The sequence below is a fragment of the Ascaphus truei genome, chromosome 5 (genome assembly GCF_040206685.1).
Source record: "Ascaphus truei isolate aAscTru1 chromosome 5, aAscTru1.hap1, whole genome shotgun sequence".
NCBI lineage: Eukaryota > Metazoa > Chordata > Amphibia > Anura > Ascaphidae > Ascaphus > Ascaphus truei.
This window is the reverse complement of record NC_134487.1, coordinates 168,295,384-168,312,621: the sequence shown is the minus strand read 5'-3', so window position 1 is coordinate 168,312,621 and position 17,238 is coordinate 168,295,384.

Sequence of the window (17,238 nt, the reverse complement as noted above, 5' to 3'; positions counted from 1 at the left end):
ATGACTACAATAATGCAAAATACTTGGATTCTAAGATGGCTGCTTAGGAGAAGGCTGCTGCCTGCTGAGGCTCCCACGGAAGCTCCCTTGGACACAGCATTTGAAATGGTTTACGGTGACTTTTCCTCACAAAAAAAACATACAAGATGTTGAATTTCGGGATGGATTCTTTTAGCATAAAGAAGAAATCATTTTGACATTTTATAATCTAATTGAGGAGTCTTAGACCTACACCGTTGGAAGGGACAGAAAATGACAGTTGACAAGTGAAGCTTGTCCGGGATGGGAAGGGAGCGAAGATAGCAGGGATACACCATGAAAAATAAAAAATAAATGCATACAATAGTGTAATAAGTTCTTTTCAATCTGGATAAAACATGTATGTCTTGGCTCTATAGCAATGCCTACTTACAGCAGGTCAAAAGGTAAAAAGCATTGATCTACACAGCAGGTAGAAAGGTGTCAGGATCTTCAGGAACAACAGCCCAGGTTTACAGCATAAGAAATCAGCACCTCAGCTCAGACGTCAGTAGATGTGAGTGGATCAGAGACATGCAAAAGAAAGGCAGACCATAGTGTCGATCGTGCATAAAATTTATATAAACAAACAACAAATTTTAGGAATTGTACTCACATTGTGTACATAATCATGGTTCACATAAGGCTTTACTTGAGGCAAATGGAGTGCTGGTTCAGTGTGGAGCAGCTCACCGGGGATCTTCTCCTTAGACTCACAACAGACCGGGTGGGAGATGGCGTCTGACGTCACATCCGCTGTTGGGGTGACGGCATCCGGTCTTGGAGGCAAACAGTGGGGGAACTCAGCAACTCTGAAGCCTTCAGTAGAAAGAGCAGCTGCAGCAATGAAAGTGGCTCTACGCGTTTCGTCGTACTAGACAACTTCCTCAGGAGCAATGAATAATTCTCAAATGAGTTGTGGGTTTATATATACTAAACAATTGAACAAATAAGCAATTAACCAATTTAATATAACAATTATATAATTGAAAATTTAAAAGATACACTGGTTCTCCAATAAATAGGTACATAACTCAGTGTTCAAAAAACTGCGCAGTGTTAATACAAATAGGCATTTAAAACAACATCTAAGTAAATAAAATATCTAAGTAAATAAAATTCAGGATCTAATCATGATAATATTCTAGGTGTTTATAGGGAGCCATAACTAATTGGTTCTTATGTACTCACAGAGCAAAAACGAGGGAGAGAGAGGGGAGAAGAATATAAGAGTGAATTAGTAACATATTAGTAACATATTAAGATTGATTAAAATATACACTTATATGTATCAAAAGTAATAAAAATATAAATATACATAAAATATATATAAAAATATAAAAAAACCTTTGTTCATTTAGTAAGTGACCCAATATTGATAATAAAAGGCACCTGACATATAGCTAATGTCAGTGGGAGAGGTCGCAGAAAGGATATACAGAGATAAGGGGCACGAGCAGACCGTGCATTAGATAAGAAATGGGATAATCTCAAATTCTGCATTAAGCCCATTTGGCATTAATGTTTTTAATTTGTGTATCCAATACATCTCACGTCTGCTCAGATCTACATCTCTGCTGCGACCCCTCCAGTGTTGTCGCACATGCTCAATGGCAGTGAATTTTAGTCCTTTAGTATTGGAATTGTGGTACTGCACCGACACACTTTATTCGAGCAAATACCCGGTATGTACCTGGCAGATACCTGGAATGCGCCGCTCCTCACCTCTGGCAAGCCCCGTTGCATTTGCCTTCCCAGCCTGGGTTCATGCCTGGCTGATGGGCGGCTGATCTGTTAAATGATAATGATTAGGATTTAATAGGCTGCAATGCTTCGCGTGTCTACCAGACGGCATAAATTCATGAATTGTAATGCAGTATATATATATGTACTGTGCAGTATTGCAGCCAGCGGGAATAAAATGCTTCAATCCCTGCCGGAAAATAACTCAATGCACTCGGGCAGAAAACAGTCACAAACCTCAATACACCCGGGTATACCCGAATTCGTGGGACTAGCCAAGCTCGAATAAAGTGTGTCGCCAGTGTACTTAGCAAAATGTTTGGACACACTATGTGTTAGTATGCTTCTCCTAATATTGCTGAGGTGTTCTACAATACGTGTTCTGATGGCTCTTTTAGTTTTTCCCACGTATTGTAGTCCACAGGGGCATTCTAATAGGTATATGACATAGTCACTATAACAATTCATATATTGCTTTATTTTAAAGTGTTCTTTGGTTACATTACACATAAAGTTCTTTTTGTCTGTCTGTTTATGTTCACATGCCTTGCACATTGTGCAACCAAAGAAGCCCTCCAGATTCTGAAGCCATCCTTTATTTGTTGTTTCTATCTTTTTTAGGGCACTTGGAGCGACAATACTCTTCAGATTTTGTGCTTTTTAAAAAATTATTTTTGGGTTCTCTGGGAGTGTGCTATTTAAAATTGGGTCACTCTTTAAAACATGCCAATGTTTTCGAATAATTTTACCAATATTGCTGGCATCTTTATTGTAAGTTGTCAGAAAAGCTGTGTCAAATACATTGTTTTTTACTAATGGTGTTATTTCTTTTTTAGGTTCCAATAAATCTTTTCTATCCAGGTTTTTCGCTTTATTGAACGCAGTGTCTAAAATTTCTTTCTTATAGTTCTTTTGTTTAAAGCGTGACTCCAAAGTTTTGCACTGTTCTTCAAATACAGTTTCTTCCGTGCAATTCCTACGCATTCTTCTAAATTGGCTATAGGGGACATTATCCATCCACTGGTGATGATGGCAACTTGAACGCAAAATATAATTGTTGCTGTCAACATTTTTAAAAAACGACTTGGTTTTAAGAAGACCCTCTTCAATATATATCACCAGATCTAAATAATTGATCGAAGACTTACTTGAAGTCGAGGTGAATTGTAAATTCATGGTATTGTTATTCAGACCTGCTATATAGTCGTCTAGGTCTGTTTGGTCACCCTGCCAAATTAATATAATGTCGTCAATGTAGCGCCGCCATAGGACAACACCCTCCCCCAGCATGCCATTGGGCCAGATGTTTTGGTCCTCCCAAAAACCCATGAATAGGTTTGCATAGCTGGGGGCGAATTTCGTTCCCATGGCGGTGCCACATTTCTGTAAACTTCTTAAAACGAAATCGTTTTTTAAAAATGTTGACAGCAACAATTATATTTTGCGTTCAAGTTGCCATCATCACCAGTGGATGGATAATGTCCCCTATAGCCAATTTAGAAGAATGCGTAGGAATTGCACGGAAGAAACTGTATTTGAAGAACAGTGCAAAACTTTGGAGTCACGCTTTAAACAAAAGAACTATAAGAAATAAATTTTAGACACTGCGTTCAATAAAGCGAAAAACCTGGATAGAAAAGATTTATTGGAACCTAAAAAAGAAATAACACCATTAGTAAAAAACAATGTATTTGACACAGCTTTTCTGACAACTTACAATAAAGATGCCAGCAATATTGGTAAAATTATTCGAAAACATTGGCATGTTTTAAAGAGTGACCCAATTTTAAATAGCACACTCCCAGAGAACCCAAAAATAATTTTTAAAAAAGCACAAAATCTGAAGAGTATTGTCGCTCCAAGTGCCCTAAAAAAGATAGAAACAACAAATAAAGGATGGCTTCAGAATCTGGAGGGCTTCTTTGGTTGCACAATGTGCAAGGCATGTGAACATAAACAGACAGACAAAAAGAACTTTATGTGTAATGTAACCAAAGAACACTTTAAAATAAAGCAATATATGAATTGTTATAGTGACTATGTCATATACCTATTAGAATGCCCCTGTGGACTACAATACGTGGGAAAAACTAAAAGAGCCATCAGAACACGTATTGTAGAACACCTCAGCAATATTAGGAGAAGCATACTAACACATAGTGTGTCCAAACATTTTGCTAAGTACCACAATTCCAATACTAAAGGACTAAAATTCACTGCCATTGAGCATGTGCGACAACACTGGAGGGGTCGCAGCAGAGATGTAGATCTGAGCAGACGTGAGATGTATTGGATACACAAATTAAAAACATTAATGCCAAATGGGCTTAATGCAGAATTTGAGATTATCCCATTTCTTATCTAATGCACGGTCTGCTCGGGCCCCTTATCTCTGCATATCCTTTCTGCGACCTCTCCCACTGACATTAGCTATATGTCAGGTGCCTTTTATTATCAATATTGGGTCACTTACTAAATGAACAAAGGTTTTTTTATATTTTTATATATATTTTATGTATATTTATATTTTTATTACTTTTGATACATATAAGTGTATATTTTAATCAATCTTAATATGTTACTAATATGTTACTAATTCACTCTTATATTCTTCTCCCCTCTCTCTCCCTCGTTTTTGCTCTGTGAGTACATAAGAACCAATTAGTTATGGCTCCCTATAAACACCTAGAATATTATCATGATTAGATCCTGAATTTTATTTACTTAGATATTTTATTTACTTAGATGTTGTTTTAAATGCCTATTTGTATTAACACTGCGCCGTTTTTTGAACACTGAGTTATGTACCTATTTATTGGAGAACCAGTGTATCTTTTAAATTTTCAATTATATAATTGTTATATTAAATTGGTTAATTGCTTATTTGTTCAATTGTTTAGTATATATAAACCCACAACTCATTTGAGAATTATTCATTGCTCCTGAGGAAGTTGTCTAGTACGACGAAACGCGTAGAGCCACTTTCATTGCTGCAGCTGCTCTTTCTACTGAAGGCTTCAGAGTTGCTGAGTTCCCCCACTGTTTGCCTCCAAGACCGGATGCCGTCACCCCAACAGCGGATGTGACGTCAGACGCCATCTCCCACCCGGTCTGTTGTGAGTCTAAGGAGAAGATCCCCGGTGAGCTGCTCCACACTGAACCAGCACTCCATTTGCCTCAAGTAAAGCCTTATGTGAACCATGATTATGTACACAATGTGAGTACAATTCCTAAAATTTGTTGTTTGTTTATATAAATTTTATGCACGATCGACACTATGGTCTGCCTTTCTTTTGCATGTCTCTGATCCACTCACATCTACTGACGTCTGAGCTGAGGTACTGATTTCTTATGCTGTAAACCTGGGCTGTTGTTCCTGAAGATCCTGACACCTTTCTACCTGCTGTGTAGATCAATGCTTTTTACCTTTTGACCTGCTGTAAGTAGGCATTGCTATAGAGCCAAGACATACATGTTTTATCCAGATTGAAAAGAACTTATTACACTATTGTATGCATTTATTTTTTATTTTTCATGGTGTATCCCTGCTATCTTCGCTCCCTTCCCATCCCGGACAAGCTACTATTGAAAGGAATCTGTACACATTCCTGGAAGGTTGAGAATTTGATCAGTGATCACCTTGACACATTTTATTTTGAATTTTAATTTTGTGCACTATTTTATCACAGATTGGGTGTGGTTAGCGCCGGTAACAAATCACTTTAAGTTCACTTAGTTGACAAGTGAAGGCAGCCTTGGGTTCTACTTGAGCTCCGTGAGGACCCTGCTTGGGCACACAGCGACTCCTTGAGGTTGTGACAAACACAAATTACATACACATTTTATGTGAGGTACTTGTAGCTCGCACAGCCATTTTAATCACTGCCAACAGTCTCTCTCTGTCAGACTGCTGTGTTGTTAACTGCTGCAACTTTTCTGCTGATATCCATGGAAACGCCTTTCTGACTTGTGGCAGTGTTAACAAACACACAATCTCTGCAAGCTCTTAAATATTTTACTATGTATTTTCTGTCACATTGGATGTAGCATTAGGTATTTCTGTCTTTTGTTGTATACATTTGGTCCCGCCCAGGAGCACTCCTTTTGACACAAATATATATATATAACACGATGTGGTGGGTGCTGGGGTAAGAGCTTGCAGGTATTGTGTGTTCATTAATTGTCAACAAGTATTAATTGTTTGGAAGTTGGTGGCCCCTCCTTCCTGGGTTTAAGCTCACTCCTCCCCACTTTTTAAGTAGCAGGTTTTTCGATGTACCTGTGCAGGACAGGTCTATTGATACACTTCTCCCTCCACTGTAGAGGTAAATGAATACTCACAGGTAGTGTTAGGACCTGCATAGTGGTCATGCCGTGATGTGGCTGCAGGATTATAACGCTTTGGCCAAAAGGTTTAACTAAATGACCCTTACTTATGAGAATACAATCATTTAAGTATTTTACTATGTCTTTTCTGTCACATTGGACGTAGCATTGGGTATTTTTGTCTTTTGCAGTGTTAACAAATAAAGAAATATATCTAAGTGCCTCATAAATGGTGAAAGAGTTACAGATATATGCTGACTCAGACAAATAAAACTATCTGTGCTTGTTATGCAAATAACTACATATTACTGATGGAGTTATTAATGTGACAGAGTATCATTCTCCACTAGTTGCTGGCCATTGTTTACACGCAAAACCGAGGGTTGGTCTAGTGAAGTAGGCCCCACCCATATACCAAGCTTGAAACGCCCCCAAACAAAAACACAAAAAAGTGAGTGAACACTCCCACTTATGCTGAGAATAATGGCATAGTCTAGAATTATTAAACAGCATAGAGAAATAAATTCAACTTACATTTTCTACAAATGAGGAAATATCTTTAAAGATTGTAAAAAACAATGGGACAGTTGCAGAGGTGCCAGAAGCAAGTAAATAGATTCATATGTGCTTACTCTCAAAATAAATAAACATGTTCAAATTCCTCATAAAGAAGGTATTCTAGATTGTGGCAAATATACATCAACAATTTGTATCTAGTTGTCTACAAATTGGCAAAAAACTAATTAACACACAACTTCTTTTATACCTGAAAAACAAACAAGGTTCAGTCATTTCAGGGGAAGAGAGCAAAAGCTATATATTGTCCCTCATAATTCTGATAAGAGCTTTGCAGAATTCTTTTGCGGTCAGGTGTAAGTAAATTGAGGGTCTGTGAAGCAGTATAGCTTTCTATGCACAACATTTTCAGTTACAGGAATACAAGTTTCTCAGTTGCTGAGAGAGTAACTAACTGACAATCTATAGCAGTTTTGAGGAAAAATACAAAAGCATAAAGCATTTCCAAACAGATGCCAACTGAACACAGGCTCTTGAACATAAATGTTATACACAAGCTTGTCATATATTTTAGTCATATATAATGATCAATTTTGGTTCTTTATATCTACAACAAGCAAGGTCAAAAAAATATTTTTTCAGATTGACGCTTTGTTGAATGACCAACTTTAATTCACAAGGTCAGGTAGCCACGAATGCAGAGATGCAGAGCACAGCAGAGAAACAGGACTCCACGGGACAGCAGTGGTATGGTAAAAAAGATCCTTTATTTAAACATCATGGTGCAGACAGGAATGGGTGCAAAAAACCTCCGTCTCTTACGCGTTTCACTACCAGGCTGGGGAATACCGCACATCCCGTGCTTATGCCCCGCATCCATGATGTGTCCCGTGACAAAGCGACTGAAACGCGCTGCTCTACCAGGCTTGGCGTCACCGCACTGTGACGACTCAGGAGATTCCTTCCCCTCCTTGTCCCTCTCTCCCATCTCCTGTTGCCCCTTCTACTCCTTCCCACTCCTCTCCTTTGCCTTCCACCTCTCTCCCCTTGCCACAGCGCATTCCCCGCAGGTCTCGCATACCCACGCGGTCGCTGAGTCCCTCCTATGATCCTCCCCGCTCCCTCTCTCCCGCGGTACCCGCATTACCTTCCCCTGTGGTGGCATCCGTCCCGTTGCCTCCTCCCTGCGTGGTGCCCGCGGCGCAGCGTTCCGTGCACCTGGTGATGCGTCCGGTGCATGTGCTCCCTCAGCCCACGGAGGGCGAGCGCACACGCTCCTCCGCTGGTCTCCCTGACCCACCTGCTCCCTCCTCTCTGCCTCTGCATGCCGTCTCGCGGTCGCAGGTCACGCGCGCGATCCCCTTCTCTGGGTTTCGTGCTCCTCCTGCATCCTTCCCTTGCTCCGTGCGGTCCCTCTCTGTGTTGCAACCTGTGCGTGCGCATCCCCAGCTTACAGAGGGTGCGCACACATGCTCTTCTTATCCTGTTCCCCATGTCTCTGCCTCCCAAGCTCTCCAGGTTATTCCCCTGACTGCCCCCTCTGTCTCCTCCTCCTCTCTCCCTGTCCTATCCCTGTCGTCTTCCACTTCTCTCTCTAATCCTCCCCTCTCTCCAATTGGTATGCCCTCCTTTATAACCCCTGTCTGTCCACTTCTTCCTCGCTCTGCATAGTTCCTGTTTCCCTGTGTGTACCTGACCTATGCTGTGCTCCTTCTGTGTTCCTGTTGTTTCCTGCTCCTGTGTTATCTTGGATTTCCCAGGCTTTGACCCCTGCTTGTCCTGGACTACTCTGCTCTCTGGTATCCCTTTGAACCCTGCTACGCATACTACTTCGCTTACCTCTGGCTTCCTAGGACCTGGCTTATACTCTGACGATTCTAACCTCTGGACTCCTGAACATTGGCACATGGACACGACTATTCTTACGGACATCCCCAAGTGTTGCAAGTATAATCTAACAACTCTTCCTACAGGCCAAGCAACGCCATACCACACTCCGGGCTTGCTCCCACTGATGTGGGTGTGTGGTATCATACCGTTCCCACCTCAGTACTGGGGTCTAGCCAGGTCTGCGGGCATCTACCCTGAGCGTACGCATGGATCAGCGTACGCAGGAGCGACGTCACGAGAGACACTGTTCCCGTTCTTCTCCCTCTGTTGTTTCTCACAGGTCGCCCACTACTCCTCTCCTGGCCCTGGAGGCACCGGAACCTATGCAGGTTGGCAGTCAACAACTCCAGGCAACCGAGAGAGCGCGGCGGCGCCAGAACAGGCTGTGTTTCTATTGTGCTTCCTCGGAACATCGTCTCCAGAATTGTCCCTTGAAGCCGGGAAACGGGCACACCCAGAAAAGGTAGAGGGGCTTCTACTGGGTACTGTCTCTCCTAACCCCTCTCCTTCCAAAGCTCTCCCAAAGAAGTTTATGCTACCGGCCACGTTGGAGGGTCCCAACCTTGTCGTAAAGGTGCAAGCATTCATCGATTCCGGATCGGGCGGTAATTTCCTGGACCAGCAGTTCGCAGTGGAGAATCAAATTCCCATGGTCAGAAGGAAGAGCCCTATTGGCCTTGAGGCCATCGACGGATGACCACTCCAGCCGGCCTTCATCATTTGGGAGCCTATTCCTCTTACCTTGACCCTGGCCGATGGTCACAAGGAGGTAATTGTCTTTGACGTTTTCCAATCCCCTTCCGTACAAATTATTTTAGGATTGCCTTGGCTTCAACTCCACAATCCGCGCATTGATTGGTCCGGTACTCTGCCTATCCAGTGGCCCTCGTCCACAGATGCTGTGCCAGCGAATCCTCCCGTGGTTGTGCTTGCCGGTCTGGACTCCGTACCTGCCGATCGGTTGTCCCTACCTGCTGTGTACTATGAGTACTTGGACGTGTTCAACAAGGTACAAGCAGAGGTTCTTCCTCCTCACCGTCCGTACAATTGCCCTGTCGACCTCATCCCTGGGACTGTCCTGCTGAAGTCTAAGTCTTATCCACTCTCCATCCCGGAGACCTAGGCCATGACTACTTATATTCAGGAAAATCTGGAAAAGGGATTCATCCGCAACTCTACCTCTCCTGCCGGGGCTGGCTTCTTCTTTGTGAAGAAGGATGGATCACTGAGGCCATGCATCAACTTCCGCAGACTCAATAAGATCACGGTGAAAAACCGGTATCCTTTTCCACTCATTTCTGAACTGTTCGACCGTCTCCAAGGGGCCTCTATCTTCTCAAAACTCGACTTAAGGGGTGCCTATAATCTCATTCGTATAAGGGAAGGAGACGAGTGGAAAACAGCGTTTAACACACGTTCTGGACATTATGAATATCTTGTTATGCCCTTTGGGCTGTGTAACGCCCCGGCCGTGTTTCAGGAATTTATGAACAACATCTTCCGTGATGTATTGGGAACTTTTGTCATTGTCTATCTAGACGACATTCTTATTTTTTCTAAAAATCTGGAGGAACACATTCAACATACCAAACTTGTGCTCTCCAGGCTTTGTTCTAATCGTCTTTACGCCAAGATGGAGAAGTGTCTATTTCACCAGGCTTCCATGGCCTTCCTAGGCTATATCATCTCCAGCCAAGGTTTTTCCATGGACCCTGAGAAGCTGAAGGCGGTTCTCGACTGGCCATTCCCTAATTCGCTCAAGGATGTGCAACGTTTTCTAGGCTTTGCCAATTATTACAGGAAGTTTATCAAAAAAAATATTCTATTGCTCTTCCCATCACCGCCTTGACCAAAAAGGGCGCCGACGTCTCATCCTGGTCACCTGAGGCCATTTCAGCCTTTGAGATTCTCAAGAAGGCGCTCGTGTCTGCTCCCATCCTTCGTCATCCGGATACCTCCCTCCCCTTTACTTTGGAGGTTGACGCCTCAGACGTAGGAGCTGGCGCAGTTCTTTCCCGGAGGACTTCTCCCCAAGAGAAACTCCATCCTTGTGTTTTTTTTTCACGGAAATTCTCAGCAGCAGAAAAGAATTATGATATCGGTAATCGCGAACTTTTGGCCATCAAGTTGGCTCTCCAAGAATGGAGACACCTTTTGGAGGGTTCCAAAGAATCGCTATTCTCACTGACCACAAAAATTTGTTATATATTGAGAGGGCTCATCGCCTAGGCTCCCGCCAAGCTCGCTGGTCACTCTTCTTTTCCCGCTTCAACTACACCATCTCATATATACCTTGGACCAAAAATGTTAAAGCGGACGCCCTTTCTCGTCAGTTTGCCTCTGAGACTGAAGCTAAAGAAATTTCGGAACCTATTCTCCCGGCCAAGTGCATAATTTCTGCTAACAACTTCGATGTGTTGGATGAGATCAACAAGGCACAAGCGCATATTCCCAGCAGTTTCAGGGTACCAGAAGGATGTCTCTACGCTGCTCCCCGTTTTCGCCATAAAGTGTTACTTTGGGGTCATTCCTCTAGAGCAGTTGGTCATCCAGGCTTCAAAAGGACGGCAGATCTCATTAAACTGGCTTTTTGGTGGCCTAAGATGAATCAAGACATTCTCGAATTTACCTCCGCCTGTCCTGTATGTGCCCAGAGTAAAACTCTCCATCATAAACCTTCTGGACTTCTTCTACCACTTCCCATCCCTGAACAACCCTGGAAACACATTTCGATGGACTTTATTGTTGAGCTACCTGTTTCCAAGGGGATGAACACTATTTTGGTCGAGGTTGACAGGTTTTCGAAGCAGGCACACTTTGTTCCCCTCAAGGGTCTTCCCAACTCTGCCACCTTGGCAGACATCTTCTCCAAAGAGACATCCCCATTTTTATTGTCTCGGATCGTGGGTCTCAGTTCATCTCAAAATTCTGGCGGGCATTCTCCCAAAGATTGGGTATCTCTCTCTTGTTTTCCTCTGGATACCATCCACAAACCAACGGTCACACTGAAAGGATGAACCAAACTCTTGAACAGTATCTAAGATGCTTAATTTCAGACTCACAAGATAACTGGGTGGATCTTTTACCATGGGCCGAATTTGCCATAAATTCCTTCAGGAACGAGTCTACTCAGTAGTCTCCTTTCTTTATCAACTGTGGCTTCCACCCTAGTAGTCTCCCTCTCTCACCTTCTCCTTCTGGTGTTCCTGCAGCCGATTCTCATATCACCAATTTACAAGAATCCTGGAAAAAAATCCTCAAGTCTTTAAAGTCTGCGGTTGCCAAACAAAAAACCAAGGCAGATCGCCACCGTCAAAGGGGTCCTTCCTTCAAACCTGGTGATCTGGTGTGGCTGTCTTTCAAAAATATTAGGCTCAAAACCCCTTCACCCAAACTGTCCCCTATATTCTTGGTACCATTCAAAATCTTAGAGAAGGTTAATCCAGTAGCTTATCGTCTCGATCTTCCTCCCACAATGAAGGTTCCGTCCGTGTTCCATGTTTCCCTCCTTAAAGAATTCATTCCCAGTCCCCATTTCCCGGACCCCTCTCGGAGACCCAATCCAGTGTCCACCCTGGGCCAACAGGAGTACGAAATACAGTCTCTCATCGACTCTCGTCTGTCTAAAAATAGACTGCAGTTTTTGGTACACTGGAAGGGCTACAGGCCTGAGGAACATTCCTGGGTACCTGCACATCACATCCACGCCCCAAGGCTACTTTCTCTATTTCATCAGAAATTTCCCCTCAAGCCGTGGTTGGATCACTCGGAGATTGATCCTCAAGGGGGGGATACTGTGACAACTCAGGAGATTCCTTCCATTCCCTGTCCCTCTCTCCCATCTCCTGTTGCCCCTTCTACTCCTTCCCACTCCTCTCCTTTGCCTTCCACCTCTCTCCCCTTGACACAGCGCATTCCCCGCAGGCCTCGCACACCCACGCGGTCCCTGAGTCCCTCCTATGATCCTCCCTATTCCCTCTCTCCCGTGGTGCCCGCATTACCTTCCCCTGTGGTGGCATCCGTCCCGTTGCCTCCTCCCTGCGTGGTGCCCGCAGCGCGGCGTTCCGCGTGCCTGGTGACATGTCCGATGTGCGCGCTCCCTCAGCCCACAGAGGGCGCGCGCACACGCTCCTTTGCTGGTCTCCCTGACACACCTGCTCCCTCCTCTCTGCCTCTGCATGCCGTCTCGCGGTCGCAGGTCACGCGCGCGTTCCCCTTCTCTGGGCTTCGTGCTCCTCCTGCGTCCTTCCCTTGCTCCGTGCGGTCCCTCTCTGTGTTGCAACCTGTGCGCGCGCATCCCCAGCTTACAGAGGGTGCGTGCACATGCTCTTCTTATCCTGTTCCCCATGTCTCCGCCTCCCAAGCCCTCCAGGTCATTCCCCTGACTGCCCCCTCTGTCTCCTCCTCCTCTCTCCCTGCCCTATCCCTGTCATCTCCCACTTCTCTCTCTACTCCTCCCCTCTCTCCTATTGGTATGCCCTCCTTTATAACCCCTGTCTGTCCACTTCTTTCTCGCTCTGCATAGTTCCTTGTGTGTACCTGACCTATGCTGTGCTCCCTCTGTGTTCCTTTTGTTTCCTGCTCCTGTGTTATCTTGTATTTCCCTGGCTTTGACCCCTGCTTGTCCTGGACTACTCTGCTCTCTGGTATCCCTTTGAACCCTGCTACGCATACTGTACTACTTTGCTTACCTCTGGCTTCCTAGGACCTGGCTTATACTCTGACGATTCTAACCTCTGGACTCCTGAAAATTGGCACACGGACACGACTATTCTTACGGACATCCCCAAGCGTTGCAAGTATAATCTAACAACTATTCCTACAGGCCCAGCAACGCCATACCACACTCCGGGCTTGCTCCCACTGCTGTGGGTGTGTGGTATCATACCGTTCCCACCTCAGTACTGGGGTCTAGCCAGGCAGGCATACAGGTGTGACACGCACGGATCTCGCTCAGCCTCTGCCCCATGACATCACGGGTGAGGCGCCCTGCACACAAGCTACACGCAGGCGCCGCGCTACCATGGGCACACGAGTGGTTAACTCTATCAGCAATTATTCCACATCTGCACTCCACCCCGCCCCTGTCTACCAGTGGACTGAATATGTCTAGGTGCGGTTCTCGTTCATTACTCTGCAGCTGTGTGCTCTACTATCATTAACTGTCTGTTCTTTAAATACTCAGCCAGCCCTGCTACAAACTGGCTGAGCATAAACTCTTTTTATATACTTGTGCTTGCCTCCAGTATCCTGCTGCCCTGCCTTTGCCTTGTCTTGCTTCTTGTATTTTTGACCTCAGCTTGTATCCGGACTCCTGCCTTCTCTGACCCCTTGACCACGGCTACGGATAACGACGATTCTACCTTCTAAACTCCTGGACCCCGACACCGCGCAACGACTATCCGATTTCTCCAATTCTATATCACAGCGAGTATTACGACCAATCTGTCCTCTCCTACTCTGACCCAGCTACACGACTACCACTCTGCTCTCCGGACGAGATTGCGCGGTTGAAGGTCGGTGGCTATCAACATCCCCAACTCAGCCCTGCGGTCCTGTCTAGTTTGTGGTGAGCACTCATTACAGAATGCTCAGTGCCACAAACATGGACCCCGCTGAAGTGGTTCGAGCCTTGAACTTGCACTCAGACATTTAAAAAAGTGGAGACATTTCTTGATCAGAACAGTCATCGGATGGAGCAACTCCAACGGACTGTACAAATTATGACTAGTCGGGCACCATGTATCCCTGCTGATCCTCTTCCATCAGTGGAGTCTGCCCCCGCAGCCATGCCCACAGACGCAGCCTCCGAGCCGCGACTCCCTACACCCAACCGCTATGGCGGTGATCCGCTTGGCTGTCACATGTTCCTGAATCAATGTGATATCCAGTTTGAATTGATACAACCGTCCTGTGGCCCGGTACGCGGTCGAATTCCTGAACTATAGCGGCTGAGACCGGCTGGAATGATGAGGCATTGGCGGCGGCATTCTGGCAAGGACTCTCCGAGAATCTGAAAGATGAACTCGCTGCCCAGGAATGCCCCAAAGACCTTGAGGAAATCATCGGAATATGCATCCAAATGGACATAAGGCTACAGGAGAGAAGAGCTGAGAGAACGCGATGCAAGTCATGTACCCAGTCTTCCCACAACCACTACGCAGGGTCTTAAACATCCGCTTCAGGACCCGGAGGAACCCATGCAGCTCGCAGGCAACAAATTGTCACAAGGGGAGAAAAAGCGCAGACGTGATGCCGGACTCTGCCTGTACTGCGGAAATACTGGTCACCAGGTACTCACCTGTCCCCACAAGTCGTGAAACGCCAAAATCCCAGTGAAAGCCGGGAGGACCTCACTGGGAACTATGTCCGCTTGTCCTCCTCAAATGCCAACTAGACATGATACCCATCACCCTAACTGGCGACACCTTCAAGGCCATTACTCGGGCCTTTCTGGACTCTGGGTCAGGTGGGAATTTCATCAACCAGGGGTGTGTGGAAAAATATAAAATTCCTTTGGTTTGTAAGAGTCATCCCGTCGGCCTGGAGGCTATTGATGGCCGCCCCTTACAACCCGCTTTTATTTCTCTCCAGACTATCCCCTTTGAACTGCAGACCGGAGACGACCACACCAAATCAATCCAGTTAGACGTCATTCATACACCTACAGTGGACGTTATTCTGGGTCTCCCGTGGCTCAAGCGGCACAACCCTCGGATTGACTGAACAGAGGCGCAATCGTTTCAATTGAGCTCCTACTGCTTCCAGAATCGCTTCCAAAGCCCTGTGCGGGGCCTCTATATCTGAAAAGGTAACCTCTCTTTTTCATAAGAAATATTCCAAATTTCAAGATGTCTTCAATAAGGCCCAATCCGAGGAGCTGCCCCCCCACCGGTCATTCGATTGCCTCATCGACCTATTACCCAGTCCCGGTTCCGTACCTCCATGAGGATGTTCCTACCCATTATCTCCTCCAGAGACCAAAGCAATGAAGGAGTACATCCAGGAGAATCTCCAGAGAGGTTTTATTCGAAAATCCTCGTCTCCAGTAGGTGCTGGGTTTTTCTTCGTGAAGAAGAAGGATGGGTTCCCGCTACCTCTTATTACCGAACTTTATGACATGCTCCAGGGTTCCACCATTTTCACAAAATTGGACTTACGGGGGGCTTACAACCTCTTGAAAATCCGTCAAGGAGATGAGTGGAAGATGGTCTTTAATACTCGGGACAGCCAGTACCTGGTCATGCCGTTTGGTCTTTGTAACACTCCCACAGTATTCCAAGATTTCGTTAATTTAGGGATCTTCTCGACCAATTGTGTATTTAGAAGACATACTAATCTTCTCCAAAACCACGGGATCATCCTGCCCATGTCAAACAGGTACTCCAACGTCTCTGAGAGAATCACCTGTTCGCAAAATGGGTGGTGTCAATTTCACCAGACCACGATGTCCTTCCTAGACAACATCATCTCCGACACCAGCCTAGCAATGGATCCTGCCAAGGTGAAAGCAGTATTGGATTGGCCACGGCTCACAACCCTCAAAGCCATACAAAGATTCCTGGGGTTCGCCAGCTATTACCGTAGGTTCATACAGAACTTCTCTTCCGTAGTGGAACCCATTACATCATTAACATAGAAAGGAGCCAACTGTGGTCTTCTGATGCCATCCACGCCTTCGAGAAGTTAAAGAATGCCTTTGACTCAGCTCTGGTGCTCGTGCACCCCGATCCAGGATTGCCTTTTACCCTGGAGGTAGATGCTTCAGATGTCAGGGCCGGAGCAGTGTTATCCGAAAGAAAGTCTCCACAAGCATACATATATGTTAAAGGGTAATCCTATTGCCATAAAGAATGTCAAAAGTGCATACAGTATATATTTACAAATATTATTTACAAGGTGAAAAGCGCAAGGACATTGTCAAGATCTGGCATAGGCCCCGCCCCTGTGATGCGCACAGCGATGTTCCTGTTGGCATACACCAGCCGCCTGGAGGGGAGACGAACCAAGTACTAACATCCCCACCTCAGCCTCGCGGTCTCATCCAGTTTGTGGTGAGCACATGTAACAGACACACAGAGATTTATCTCTGCATGTTCTACCTGTACCTGGAACATGACGCCTCGTAACAGGCCTCCTGGCTTGCTTATACCGCTCCTGATCCCAGAGCACCAATGGACTCACGGACATATTTAGTCCACGGGTGGGTTGTGTATTGTTTATTAAATATTGTAATGGTTTATTGGGGGCCTAGGAGGTGGGTAGTAGGGCTGTTGTGTGTATTTTTTTTATTGTGGGTAGCGGGGTGAAGGGGGTATTGTCCCCAAGGATGGGTGTTTTGGCCTACCGGGTGGGTAGTGGGGGAGAGTGGGTTAACCCCTTAATTACTGTAGTGGTTACTAACCGCTAAGGTGATTAAAGGGTTAGGGGACATTAGATGGTCTTTTTTATTGTTCTGTATTCTGTAAACAAGGCTTTTTTGACTGGCTTCATTTCTTTTCTTTTTTTTATTTCTTTTGCGCCAGCCTGTAGCTGGCGCGAAATTCTGGTGTGCTTTAAAAGCACAATTGACTTGTCACTGTTTAGTGAATCACGCGGACTGGCAAAAAAAACATTGCATTTTGCTATTTTTTGCCTGATCGGACGTTTTTTGCTCACAGGGCTGAAAAAATGTCTTTTAAGGCCGATAAAGCGCTGTTATCACTGCTTAGTGAATCGTGCAGCAGGCAGTATCGGCCTTAAAAG